Genomic DNA, 14,742 nt, shown 5'->3' on the forward strand with positions numbered 1-14,742 from the left:
TTATCATAACTAAGGAAAACTTTCTTGTTTGCTTAGGTAATAGTATGTCTTTCTGGATTCTTTGATGGAGTTAAGAATAGTTAGCTATAGTTATAGTTTTCCTTAGTTATAATATAGATTATTGTAATTTTTACTTGATAACTGTTTTATTATATATAATTTTGCTATGTAAAGTTAAAGCCTTCTTTTTTTTTTGTTTAAACAGAAAAAGGGGAAGTGATGTGGGAGTGTCATATCAATCTGTTGATTTCATTGGCTGAGCAATAAAGAAACTGCTGGCCCTGATAGGTTAAAAGATAGGTGGGCGGAATAAACAGAATAGAATTCTGGGCGGAAGAGGAAGTGAGGTCAGACTCTGCTCTGCTCCCGGACAGACCAGACAGCTCTGTGCTCTGGAGCAGAGACACCATGATGGACAGAGGCTAAAATCTTCCCGGTAAGCGCACCTTGGGGTGCTTACACACATCATTAGAAATGGGCTAGTCCAAGTGTGAGAATTAGCCTGTAAGGGCTAGAGTTCATGGGCCAAGCAGTTCTTAAATGAATACAGTTTGTGTGTTGTTATTTTGGGCATGAGCTAGCCAAGCGGCCGGGGTGTTGGGGACGCAGCCCCGCCGCTTCCTATTTCAACATCCGTCATCCTCTACCTCCTGTCTTTATCTCTTAATACCTGCCCTTTTGCCCTCTAAAGCAAATAAATCTCCTTTGTGTTGAGAACTTGGTCTTGGGGTGCCTTGTGACAACAATGATCCTTTCATCCCCTGTTTCCCTATTGGCTGTTTCCATTGCATTTTTTTTTATTTTTCATAGAATATGAAAAATACCAAGTATCATAGAATAAACTAATCAACACAATTTAGAATTGAAATCATCATAAACTCTTCATGGAATTATTCTCTTTTCTCTAGATACTAAAATGTATAGTCTTGTGAATTAATAGTACACTATTTATGCAACATATAAAAAATAATTCCACTATTTAGACCCCTAAACCATCTCACCCATTGCAAATGCTGATTTTATCATCTAGACATATCTACTACTGTACATCTACTGTATTATAAACCTTCAAGATGTGGCTATAATTTATAAAATGGAAAGTGCATTTTAAAGAAATAAAATGTACTAATTTCTATTTATTCCAGGTATTTACTATTTTGATGCTCTTCCTTCCTGAAGATCAACTTTTCTCATGTAGTAGCGTCTCCTTTGAGTCTAATGAATTGTCTAGCATCTGTTGTAGTGTGGGTGTGTTAGCATTCCATTAATACTTGAGATAAATGGTTTTAAAAAAGGGAAAGATTTGCCTTGGCTCATGGTTTCAGAGATATCACTCTCTGGTAACAAGGCCCCATGGTTTTGGGCCTGAGATGGCATAGAATATCATGGCAGGTGTGATGCTGGAGGAAGTCTAGACATCTCATGGTAGCAGAAAAAGCAAAGACAGACACTGGAATAATCAATACACCCTCCAAAGGCAGACCCCTGGTGACTCAATTTCCTCCCGCTAGGCCCTACTTTTTAGTGGTTCTTGTTCCTCCCAGGACTCAAAGGCTGGAGGTCAAGCCTTCATCCTATGGGCCTTAAGGGTCTTTCAGGCTTTCTGAGTGCGAACAACAGTCTTCCTTAATTTAGAATGGTCCCTGTGTTGCCTTTGTTCTTAAATAATATTCACATAGTCTGGGTGGACTGGTCTCTTGTTGTCTTATTCACATCATCCACTTGGGGATGGGCTTTTATTATTTTTTGGCATCCAGTACATTGTTGGTCTACATGTAATATACCCTTTCCTTCAAGATTTTCAAGATTTCTCTCCATTTTTTTCAAGGTTTGTTGACGGATGGACTGTAAGGCTCTCCACAGCACGATTTTCTACATATATAGACCTTGCTTTGGATTTACTAAGATCCTCAAATGGATAAACTTAAGACATTTATGAAATTTGGGAAATCTGAGAAGACCGATTCTTACTTGTCATTTTCAAATTTTTATATTTATATTCGTGCGATTTTGTCATTTTTACATTATGTTTGCTCATTATTCCTTCTTTCTGATCCGCTTTTGCAAGCCAGAGCATGTGTTAGAGACTTTGACTTTGTCTCACAGTGTCTGAGATCCTGTTCATTAGTTTGTTTGCTCTTTTCTATTCTTAGGCCTAGAGACACGTTTTACCTTGCTCTGTAACAGCACTGACTCTTCTTATGCCGTGTACATCCTTCTTAAGCAGTTGCTGCATTTGCTTCCAAAATTCTGTCCTAAGGTTCTGTTTAGTGTATTGTGTCTCCACTGAGATTTCATATTTTTTTTATTTATTTGAACCATGCTTTCTCTTATCTTAGTGAGTAAATATTCAGTATTTGGATTATATAACCAATCTTTATGGACTGTGTTTTCTCTACATGTCTTGATCTTTCTTGTTAAATTCTTTGGATTATATTCTAGACATTGTGAGTACTGGGTTATGGTTCCTCTGAATTCTGTTTTATTCTCCGAAGATTATTGAGCCACTGTTGTGGCAACAACAGACAAGCTGGATGGACTCAGACGACAAACTGGCTCCTGGGAGGATCTCTAAATCTCAGTTCAGTTCTTCTATCTTTAGCTGAGCTTCTTGGATGCCGCCCCCCACACACTTGATCCTGAAGTCAGCCAGAGTTCTGAACAGGGTTTATATTTAGCAGGTGTAGGTGCCCAAACCTCTGTCATTTGCTTCTTCAAGTCAGAGATACCACAGGTTTCCTTTGGGAATTTGAGCTAGCTTCCTCATGTGATCTAACTTCAGATGTGGTCCTAATAAACCAGAAAAGTCATCCAATATTCTTCCTTTTCTTCTAACAGTACAAAGGCCAAGCGCCAGGAATGAGTTACCCCTGTTGGAGTTGTTGACTAGTAACCCCCCAAATATTGCTAGAGATTGTCATTGTTCTTTTACCCTTCAGAACTTGACAACAAGAGCATGTTATTGAAGAGACCACATACCTGAGTCACTCAGAATGGCAAAATTAAGCTGATAATGACCTGGAAGTTTCATGCCCACTGGCCACATTTCAAAGTGTTGGGATATATTATGCATGTTCCTGAATATGAAAAGTAACTGCCAGTCTTATCCAGGTGTCAAGCATTTTTATCTCTAGACAAAACATACTCAGAAAATGTATTGATCTTTGTCATTTCATTTGTTTATCACTCATTGACTACTTTGCCTCTTCTAACTTGACTTCCCCACCCCCCAAATTGTAAACAGAGACTGTGCTTTCATTTCCCAGCCACCCAGACCTAAGTCTTTGTGAGTCTAAAGTTTCATATCTAATTTATCTTTTATCATAAATAAGGAAAACTATAACCGCAACTATTTGTCTTCAACTCCATCAAAGATTCCAGAAGGATATAATATTACCTAATAAAACAGGAAGTGCATTGTAAGCAACTTCCAAAACTCTAGAAATAACAGAGACATCTTGCTGCATTTACAGTAACCCAAAGTTCTTCTGTAACATTGAGGCATTCATCTTCAGCCTATAGGCCCATAATATCAGTGAAGCAGGAAATTTGAAAGACTGTTTTGCCTATATTGGAAGTTTGTCATTCACTTTCTTCTGTCTCTGCATAATGTCTGGCAGGCTCTTTCATGAAGCAGGAACCCTGAAGGACTGTCTCACCTCTTTGGCAAGTTTAGCAGTCTTTTTTTTCTGTGGGTTCTAAATGTCCAGTCATATAGCATGCATCAAGCAATCCAGGCAAGGAGAGTTTTTTGCCCAAATGGGTACTCTTGTCACATTGAAGGCAATTTTTATAATGAGTTTCTTCTATGCCTATCAGCCTCTTTGAAGTAATTGGTGTTGCCAGAAGCAGACATGTCTCATTGTTGAGAAAAGTCTAAGTTCTTGCAACCTTTCAAATGCCATATTTTGTAGGCCTTTGAAGTGCTGAAGAGTATCTATCTAACGGAAATACATCTCTGTACATCTGGAAAACCTAAATAACATGACTACAGCTTGCCTATTATAGATGACTATCTATTAATCTGTATTTCTTAATTATACCTTACATTTTAAAATGAGCTACACAAACACAATACCTTAAACAAGAGCAAAAATACATACACACAGTGTAACAGATCAACCTTAAATTTGCATCACTAGACCAAGATCCATACCAATGCAAAGTATTCATCTTTATATCCTATCCCCCTCATTTTTTTTTTTTAGAAATTGACTGTGACCGTGGCATGAAGAGCCAGTATAGCTGAGGATCTATCGATAACTGGAAGTCAGTTCCTGCTACATCTAACATGCTCCAGGGGATGGCCATACACCCAAGAGTCTATAAGTAGTTGTAATGGGATTTTATGGTGTTTTTATGAAAATGAAAATACAAAGTTGAATGAATATGAAGTGGGGAATGGGTTTGGAAGGAGATGAGAGAGGGGATAAACACAACCAAAATATAATTTATTAAATTCTCAAAATAATTAACAAAGAAGACTTTTTAGCGCTTTCAGAAGCAGAGAGGTGTGCTTCTGATGGGAACATGCAATGTCAGCCTCCAGTTTTCAGGGCTGCAGATGATACCAGGCCTTTAATGTGGACCAACTGCAGCATCTTTGACATGTCAACATGCATTGATTGATTTTTCCACTACATGTCCACCAGGGAATTTCCAACCAGGGCTCCTGATGGGTATCACATGTCAAAATTCTCTCAATCCTAAAGAATAGGAATAAACAAACCACCACTCTAAACATAATTAATAATAATAATACCTATAATCCTGTGTGATGGGAACGTGCAGCATGCTCTGACTCTAAACCCTCACAACAAAACCATCGTTCTTCTCACCTCTGCTTCACACAGCCAGCGTCATGAAGTAGAAGATAATCAGAGTCATACAGGCTTGAGTTTGTCTCAACATTGACGGACTCTAGGTAAATAATATCTGCAAAGACAAATTCCTTACTGTCCATGAGCCTCAATCAACTCACTCATAACTCTGAGCATTCAAAATGACAGTGTTAATAAGAAATAAAAGCACCTGCTAGAGAACGCTGCTCATATTGGCTATAACTAATTTTACAGATTAAAGAAAAAAAATCTTAAGATTGTAATATTTAAGCCGGGCGGTGGTGGCGCACGCCTTTAATCCCAGCACTCGGGAGGCAGAGGCAGGCGGATCTCTGTGAGTTCGAGGCCAGCCTGGTCTTCACAAGAGCTAGTTCCAGTTCAGGAGCCAAAAAAAGCTACGGAGAAACCCTGTCTTGAAAAATCTTAAAAAAAAAAAAAAAAAGATTGTATTGTTTAGATAATTTACTAGATAACTTAGGCAGCTATTTCATCTTCTAGCTGGCAGGGGTCGGTTTCAAATCTGAATCTGAGTAGTTTCTTCCGAGGTGACTGCATTCTCTTCATAATCATCACTGATTATAGAACACCCACTGTGTCCGAGCAATACACTAGGGCTTTGGCATAATGGGAGTCAACCCAGAAACTAACCATATATGAATAAGGTGAGATCTAGAGGCTGGGGAGCCACACTTGGTAAATCACTTGCCAGGCAAACATTTAGACCTGAGTTCAGTTCCTTAGAAGTCACATTAAAAAGCCAGATTTGGTGCACATTTGTAATCAATTCTAATAACAACCGGCTAGGTGCAGATCCTAGGGGAATCATTAACCAACCAGCTTAGACTAGTTAGCCAGCTCCAGACCAGCAACAAATACTGTCTCAAAAACCAAGGGAGGCAACTCCTGAGTAGTGATACCCAAAGGGTTGTTCTCTGGCCTACACACACACACACACACAGAGAGAGAGAGAGAGAGAGAGGGAGGGAGGGAGGGAGGGAGGGAGANGAGAGAGAGAGAGAGAGAGAGAGAGAGAGAGAGAGAGACTGGAATATACATAAACATGTGCATATTCCATCTTTTAAAAATTTTTAAACACTCAAGATCCTAATGTCAGCCAATTTCTTCCTTCCTGCAATCATCAGAACTGTGGGCCTTTGGGATAATTCTTCCTATTGCAGAGTTAAGGTCTTCTATCTAGGGAAGCCATGTCTTGAATAAAGAAAGACTTTTAGTCCACAATACTAGAGAAAGACATCCAGGTCTTTCTACAGAGGTAGTGTTCCATAAATGATACTGATACCCTCTTCATTTAGAACATGCTGAAGTGTTCAGATGGAGCTGGAGAAAGAACAAAATTTGGACAGACAAATATCTATGTCACTGTCCTACCAGTAACAGGGACAATAGCGTTCTCTGTTCCTTTGCACTCCCAGGAGAGAGTCAGGGTGGGGATTGCTCACACATTTTATGTCTTGCATGTCAATCAAGTCCCAAGTTATAATAAAGCTTCCGTTGTCAACCCTGTCATTAGTGGGTTCAGGATTCCTGAGGAGTGTATACAAACCTCCCACACCCACACAGTTATTTAAAGTGATTGCTGAAGTCACTTAAAAGCGATTAGCTAGTCTGTTGGCCATATTACACCTCTCTCGCACATAATACGGCCTGTTTTATTGTTTCTGTTTGTTATCACATAATTGGTGACTTACAGGTGCTTGTAAAATCTTAGTTGTCAGATCTGTTAGTCTTCCTACTCATGAATTTAGATAGTCAACAAAAGACTATCAAATGACTACCTAGATGAAACACAAACTCAGAATTAGCAGAACTGTGCTCTTTATTTTTTTATATCTGTGTGTGTACATGTACAATGTGTGTTTATGTGTTTGATTTGTGTTTGTGTGTGAGAGAGTACAGGTGCACGCATGCCACAACACAGGGGTGAAGGGGAGCTGGCTACCTCAGTCGTCAGACCTCATCTACTATATCTGAGACCTGGTGTCTTTGTTGTTCACTGTGATTATGCCAAGTGTGCTGGCCTTTGAGCCTCCAGGGACTGTCCTGTCTCTGCCTTCCATCTTCCCATTGGAACATGGGGAGTACAAATGTACCTGTCTTAGGGTTTCTCTTGCTATGAAGAGACACCATGACCATGGCAACTCTTATAAAGGAAAACATTTCATGGGTGGCTAACAGTTTTGGAGGTTTAGTCCATTATCATTATGGCAGAAAGCATGATGACATGCAGGCAGACATGGTGCTGGAGAAGGAGCTGAGAATCCTACATATTTTCCAGCAGGCCACAGGAAGTAGTCTGAAACACTGGGCATGGCTTGAGCATCTATGAGCCCTCAAAGCCCACACCCCACAGTGACATACTTCCTCCAACATGGCCATACTTACTCCAACAAGGCTACATCTCCTATGTGATTATGGGGTTAATAGCATACTAACTACCATTGTACCTACCATGCCCAGTTTCTTTGCATGTGGGTTCTCCAGACTGAACTCAAGTTGTTATGCTTGAACAGTAAGTAAATAACCCAGTAGTTAGTACTTTCTGCTTTCTATTATAGTCTATAACCAGGAACAAGATCCTGTTTCTAGACTCAGAGATCCGGACTCAAGTTCTGGCTCCTTTGTTTATTCCGTGGAAGACTTAATCTTAGCTTGTACACCTCTACAGTCATAATAATTTATTTGACATATAAGTATCTTACAAAGATCAAATTCGGCTATATAATTAAAATTATAAAAGCCAAATAACTTTAAACAGAAGTTATCACTATTAAAATTGAGTTTAACCTTTCATTTGTGTTTATTACTAATTCTCTTCCCATTAAACATTCCAAATCATTCTATAATCGGAAGCCGTTTCTGCTATTATCATCCTGTGTCTAAACAGGAAATCATTACTTACTGCTTTTATAAGTGAGTCAACAGGCAAAAAAAAGAAAAGAAAACCCTCCTTTAAATCAGTATATTTCCTCGAAATAATCTCATGTGTTTTATTCTATCAAATAAGATATTCACTCTGACCTTGGGGCTTACAGTATAGTCACAAATGCAGATCACAGACATTTGATTATTGATCAATGGTAGTAGAGATAGATGAACACGGCGCTGTAGGAGCACAGAGCAAGATGACTAGCAGAAAAGAGAACATCTCGTTGACAAAATCCAGACTGAACAGAGTCCTCTGGAGGAGAAACAGAAGTTTATCAAGCAAGTGATATAGGGTATACTACTGTATATGTGATGCTTTTATTGGTTAACGAATAAAGTTGTTTTGGCCATTGACTTATCAGAGTAAAGTCAGATGGGAAATCTGAACAGAGATATATAGAGAGAGTTGGCGGGGTCAAGGAGATGCCATATAGATGCTGAAGGAGACAGACAACAGAAACTTACCGGTAGGTTACAGCTGATTCACAGATTAATAGAAATGGGTTAATTTAAGATATAGGAGCTAGCTATGGATACATCTAAGCTATTTTGTCAAACAGTTTTAATTAATAAAGTTTCTGTGTGATTATTTGGGTCTGGGTGGCCAGAAAACGAATAAGCAGTCTCCGTTTACAAGCAAGGGAAAGGCGGCATGCTCCTGCAGAGAGAAGAGGGTATAGCAGCCCAAAGCTGAGGGACAGCACAGATGACACTAGGACTCATGGGAAATCCGATATGTCAGTCAGGATAGGAGAGGACCACAACCAGAGGCATGAGAAAGTCTGTTAAAAATCAGCAGATGATCCATTTGTGTTGGGTCATACTGGCTCTTCTGAGCATGTGAAGTATGTGGGTGCCCATAATATGACCTATTTCTATCATTATAGCATAACCTTAAAGTTTCTGGACAATGTCATTGGTGCTACAACCCTAACTGGAATGAATGTCCAGAAACTCTGAGCAGAGTGTATAAGTGAAAAGAATTCCCATCTGACCTGAGCTGTTCTATTTTCTATTTTCTTTTTTCAACAGTTGTGTGGTAAGAAGTTACAGAAACTCGAGATAGGCTCTTTGACAAAATCACATGGAGGCCAAGGAAGCTGTGGAAAATTGGCAACATGGTTTGGCAAAGAGTAAAAATGAGTAGAAGGTCAGACACTTTGTCAAAACCCTGAAGAATTCAGCAAAAGGGTCAGTCATCAAACTTCAAGCTAATGAAGCAAACTAAGAAATGGCCAGAGAGATGAGCAAACCCCAGGATAACACAATGTTCTAGAGGAAAGGGGTTAACACATAGATGATGCCTGTTATAGTCAATGTCTGGTAGCTTATAGGTTACCATGGGTTCATTGGTCTAAATAAAAATGACCCCCCCATAGGCTCTTAGAGAGTAACACTATCAGAAGGTGTGGCCTTGTTGTTGTGGATGTGTCCTTGTTGGAGGAAGTGTGTCATTGAGGTTTCAGAAGCCTAAGCCAGGCCCAATGTCTCTCTCTCTTCCTTCTACCTGTGGATCCAGATGTAGAACTCTCAGCTCCTCTCCAGCACCATGTCTGCCTGCACACCCCCATTGCTTCCCGACATGACAATAATGTACTAAACCTTTACAATGTAAGCCACCTCCAATTAAATGCTGTCTTTATAAGTGTTGCCATGGTTACAGTGTCTATTTACAGCAGTAGATGGGGAGCAGTTTCAGGGCATGGAGTGAGATCAGAAGCCACCTTAAATGGGCTGAGCTGCCACAGAAGTAAGCATGTTGTGGCTTTCATTGAAGCTGTGGTGCTTTATGGCACACCATAAATATTCCAGGATTTCATGAAGCTGAAATGAGAATCTTCACAAAACAGCTTTGCTTGTTTGACTGGCTGATTGGTTTTGCTTTTTTGTTTAGTTTTGTTGTTTTTTTTTGTTTTGTTTTTTTTTGTTTTTGCTTTTTTGACCAACACCTTTACTGCCAAGAGGATATGACATATTAAAACTCACATATAAATGTGCATTCAAATTTTATAAATATATATATTTAGCTGTTTGAACAATTGCACAAATGGTAGCACTCTTGAGTGTTAGAGACACACAGTTGGCCCTCAGCACATAAGTCTCATATCCATAAATCTGATTAACTGTGAGCAGACAGTGTTTGGGGCCAGGCCGTCTTCCCTGCCATCATTCCTAAGACATATAGTATGACAACTATTTACATAACATTTTCATTGGAATGGGTATTATAAATAATATAGGGATAACGTGCAGGAGAAGATGTGTAAGCTAAATGCAAAAACTACCAGTTTAAACAAGGGACTAGAGCATCTGTAGATTTGGGTGTCCTCGGGAGTCCTCAAATCAACCTCCATGGATTCAGAGTGAAAATGTGATCTTTTAAGTAAAATCAAGAACCAAGATCTTTAAAAAAAAAAAATCAATGAGAAGAGGTATTGCAATTGGAAAAGATACCAGGAGCAGGGAAGTTCCTGAAATTTCTGAAGCTGGGGGCAAGAGGAAAATGGGGAGACTGTAGAACATTATGAGCCAGTTAGAGGAAGCTTGACCATTTTGATAAAATACTTAGCTTCTCAGTCTATTGTAGTTGACACAGTGCAGGGTCTCCCTGTTAACTTGCTCCTGAGGTGTCTTAGTCAATGTTCTATTGCTGTGACCATGACCATGATAACTTTTTAAAAGGAAATAATTTAATTGGGGCTGGCTTACCGTTTCAAGGTTTAGTCCATTATTGTCATGACAGGAAACAAGGCAGAATGTAGGCAGACATGGTGCTAGAAAAGGAGCTGAGAATTCTAGATCCATGTCAGCAGGCAGTAGGAAGAGTCACTGGGTCTGGCTTGGGCTTCTGAACCCTCAAAGCCCCACTCCTAATGACATACTTCCTCCAACCAGGCCACACCTACTTCAAAAGGCCACAACTCTTAATCCCTCTCATAAAGCAGCACTTTCTAATGACTCAAATATATGGGGGGTCATCAGTCCAAACCACCACATGAGGTAACCTTGTGGAAAGGAAGGAAGTAACTGTTCTTGCTCTTGCCCAAGTTTTCACCTGAGCTCTAGACAGTACCCTACCTTGGTTTCTGAATTATGAGACTGTTCCACTGCTTTGCCTCCACCAGGAAAGTATAGGGAAAAGTCCCACCCCTTAGGGGGCGTGTTCGCCTCAGGCTAAAGTTCTCCTATAAAATTGGTGAGCGTGCTCCCAGCGCTCTCTTCTGCTTTCCTGGTCTCCGCGGAAACAGTGGTTCTGTAAGTCTATTCCTCCATTAAAGCTGTCTATATTTTGACAATCTGTCTGCATTCGCTTACGCCGTTACAGGAAAGGGAATTGGGGGGGGGCACAGACAGATCCTGGAGAGGATATCTTGCTATTCTGTGTTGTTCCACATAATACTCATACATTGTGGGCCAGTAAGGACTCCAGCCTTCAACCATCCTCTGTCTCCAAAACAGAAGAAATGAAGGCCCTGGAACATGGGAACTTCTGGTTCCAGAGAGACCTCACACTGCTCAGTACCTGGGACTAATTTTAGAGACAATGCAATCGTCCAAGGTTGTGAAACCGGTATCAGAACTCCTGATTCTGAGGTCAGAGTTTCTCTTATACACTGTATTAGCTGCTTTCTATTGCTTTGATTTAAAAAACAAAACAAAACAAAACAAAACAAAAAGCCTGACCAAAAGCAACTTGGGGAAGAAAGGATTTATTTGGCTTCCACCTCCACATCACAGTCCAGCATAGAAGGAAGTCAGGGCAGGAACTCAAGGCAAGAATCTGGAGGCAGGAACTAAAGCAGCAACCATGGAGGAATGCTGCTTACTGGCGCGCTCCCCCTGGCTTTCTGAGTTTGCTTTCTTAGACACCTCAGGATCAGCTGTCCAGAGAGTACCGTACACAGAGAGCTAGGTCCTTCCACATCAATCACCAGCCAAGAAAATGCCCTGCAGGCTTCCTACAGGCATTCTGATGGAAGCATTTTCTCGATTGAGATTTCTCTTCCCAGATAATTTAAGCTCCTGAAAATTGACAAAATAAAAGGTCTCTTTTGATCTGGCCATTTCTACCTTTTCTACATAGCTCAGGGAGGGAAAGAGACCACATATCCCCATCATAACCTCTATTATTTTTCTAAGGTACAAATTTATTTAAGGCAGGATCTGTCCCTGAGGGGCGTGAAAATGTCTTCACTTTGTATGTTATAGTTTTTAGGAAGAAACCTTCATGAGGTCAGTCAGAGAGAACTGAAAACTTACCTCGGTGTGCCAACAAACTTATGAGTATCACTAGTGTGTGTGTTTGTGTGTGTTTGTGTGTGTGTGTGTATTTGTGTGCTTGTGTGGAGTGTGAGCACACACCACTGCTGCTCCCCACCTAAAAGAAATCATCCCCAATATCTAACCTGCCTTTTTCCACTTTGAAAATTCATCTTTTCAAAGCAAGACAGAGAAGCCAGTAAGCTTCACTCCATACAAAGCTACACCTTAAGACAAGGAAGCAAACAGTCCTTGGAAGTGGCCTCTGTCCTTGGAAGTAAAAGTCATAACTTCAGGGCCTATTTGTGTTTTTCAGGCACCCTATACATGTGTGTATACACTCATAAACTTGCACAGAGCTACACACACACACACACACACACACACACACACACACACACAGCAGCAGCAGCCTCTATGCCCCAAATGAGAAAAGCCCATGCAAGAGAGGAGGAAGTGCCCTTTATAGCTACAGGCTGCCTCCAGCAAAAGCATGCCTAAATGCAATAGGTTAAATATATTGCTGCCATTACACTCTGCAAGAAACACATTCCATAAAAACGAAGGTGCTGTAAATTATACAAATATGATGCTAACAAGCCAGGAAACGTTCCACTAATGAGGTCAGCTACAGAGCTCCTGCAGCGCCGCAAATCATCTGCCAATCCTGCACATGAGGTACCAGAACAGCATTGGGTCAGCATTTTCTGAGCGGGCTTGGAACCTGCTGTTTGGTGTATGGCTACACAGGTAGATAAAAGGCCTCCACATCTCCCCCTCCCCATGCCACCCTCCCAACTTTATTTGTGTGTCAAATATCCAAGTCACCAGACGAGCATGCTCTGCATTAATGTACCTGACTATTATGCCCATTGTTCTCCTGCTCGGAGTGGAGAATTAGTCACTCAGATGTGTAAATATTGGTTACAGTTTTGAAGCGTGCAAGCTTTGTATTTCTATCAGCCCCATTCCTGGAGGAATTATGCATGCTGTTGGCACCGGGTTTTGTACACACCGTATTTGCTAAAGCTCTAAAAATCAAATAAACATGTTCCCGGCTCCTGAGTTATTAGTCCATTCACTATCTCGCCCCGTTAGGGGGGGCACAATAAACACGCCGAAATGTGGCATTTAGGAACTGCGACACGATTTCTGCTTGGCATTTACAAGTTAGAGAGCAATTGAAGCACCCTTCCTGTGCCTTTGTCACACAGCGTTCAGCACAGAGCCAAGACACCTTTGGAATCATTCTCAAGCCCTTGGCCAACAAGACCTTCATCTGGGGTGGAGATGAGGGCTCCACCTCCGGACAGATGTCAGCCACGGAGACGAAGCACCCGTTTCAGGGATAAGACAGAATCACCAGTAACAATGGGTATCTTAAAACCAGTTCAGAAGGCAGATCCACAACTTCTGCAGCCACCTGGGTTTCCTTTGCGCTTGATCAGGAGTAAAGACCAGCATGGAGCGCCAGAAGTCCTGGGCACCTTGACTGGGTTCACCCAGCACAGTCAAGACCCGAGACTGAGAGCCATTTTAAAAGAAAGGAGGGCTGCTAGTTTTATAAGCTAATCCCATAGTTTCTTGGCCAAAAATTTTTCTATTCCAGGATCCAGAGCAATTTGGGTTTAACACCGCTGAGAGTGAATGAATAGAAATGCAAGGAGTTTAACACAAGGTGCTCAAAAGAACACAAGTGAGCACTGAGCAGGTAAATATGATCACAAAGATGCCTCCAACCTCCCCAGCACTGAGCGCAGTGTTTATGGTAGGGCTCCATTTAGAGCCAACATCAGGGGTGGGGGGTAGTGTGCGCCCTACCCGCCTGGCTTAGTCCTTGTCGCAGACACCTGTTTATACTCCATCTCGAAGGCTTTATTGAGTTTGTGTTCTCCCCAGTCTCGGGGCCCTGCCGTGGATCTATTTGTATACACATATCACAGGTTTTGGAAATAACTTCAGCACATAAATGCCATTATTTCCAGCGGAGTTGGTGTAAACCATATTTACTACCCAAACACTCAGCGAAAAATCGAGCTGCTACGAAGCGGTAGCAGCAGCGGCAATGACAACAACAAAGAAGTCGGTGACAGCTACAAACCGCAGCCACAAATCAAAGCAGTCCGTAAAGTGGCCTTCAGGTGGGAAGCCCAGGGCAAAGGCAGAGGAAGAGGCCAGGCTGGGGCAGAATTCCACACATCTGTAAAGACACCAAGCTGCCAGGTCCCTGCTCCGGTTTAAATACAGCCTGTATGTGGCAGCCTGGGGGATAGACCGGGTTTGAGGAAGGTGCCCATAGAGGGTCACAGTGACCGTGAAAATCTGAGCATCTAGTGTGGCAGGGAACCCAGGGTCCATCAGGACACTCTGGGTGGTTTCTGATATACAATAGCCACCCAGGTTCCTGCAACTGTCAAATGAGAGGAAACATCTCAGGGGCCGCACCCCCATGTCAGGACTCTCCCTTGCCTTAGAAGTGTGAATTATTTTGATGACTTCACAAGCCTGGGAAAATCAGGCCATGCCACACAGCCCATGCTTACACCGACACTATTGTTTTGACAGGCACTAAGCACCTACTGTTTGCTCAACAATAAAAGCTTGGTGTTTGGCAAAGGAAAGGAAAGAGACATCTCTGTGACATTACAGTCTACTAAAGGAAGTAAAAAGAAAATTGTAACAGCCAGCATGATGG

At 41.4% G+C, this 14,742-nt stretch overlaps 1 long non-coding RNA gene across 1 annotated transcript in view; it reads right to left on the reverse strand.

Annotated features, from left to right (window-relative positions):
- Positions 1-4,837: 4,837 nt before the first annotated feature.
- The window catches only part of LOC126504477 (uncharacterized), a 140,624-nt gene continuing 130,719 nt past the window's right edge, over positions 4,838-14,742 (reverse strand). The window contains exon 4 of the long non-coding RNA XR_007592620.1: positions 4,838-4,935. This is a non-coding gene — a long non-coding RNA (uncharacterized lncRNA). The remainder of the gene's footprint in view (positions 4,936-14,742) is intronic.

This window comes from Alexandromys fortis, unplaced genomic scaffold, assembly GCF_014885135.2.
Source record: "Alexandromys fortis isolate MF-2015 unplaced genomic scaffold, M_Fortis_MF-2015_v1.1 scaffold_55, whole genome shotgun sequence".
NCBI lineage: Eukaryota > Metazoa > Chordata > Mammalia > Rodentia > Cricetidae > Alexandromys > Alexandromys fortis.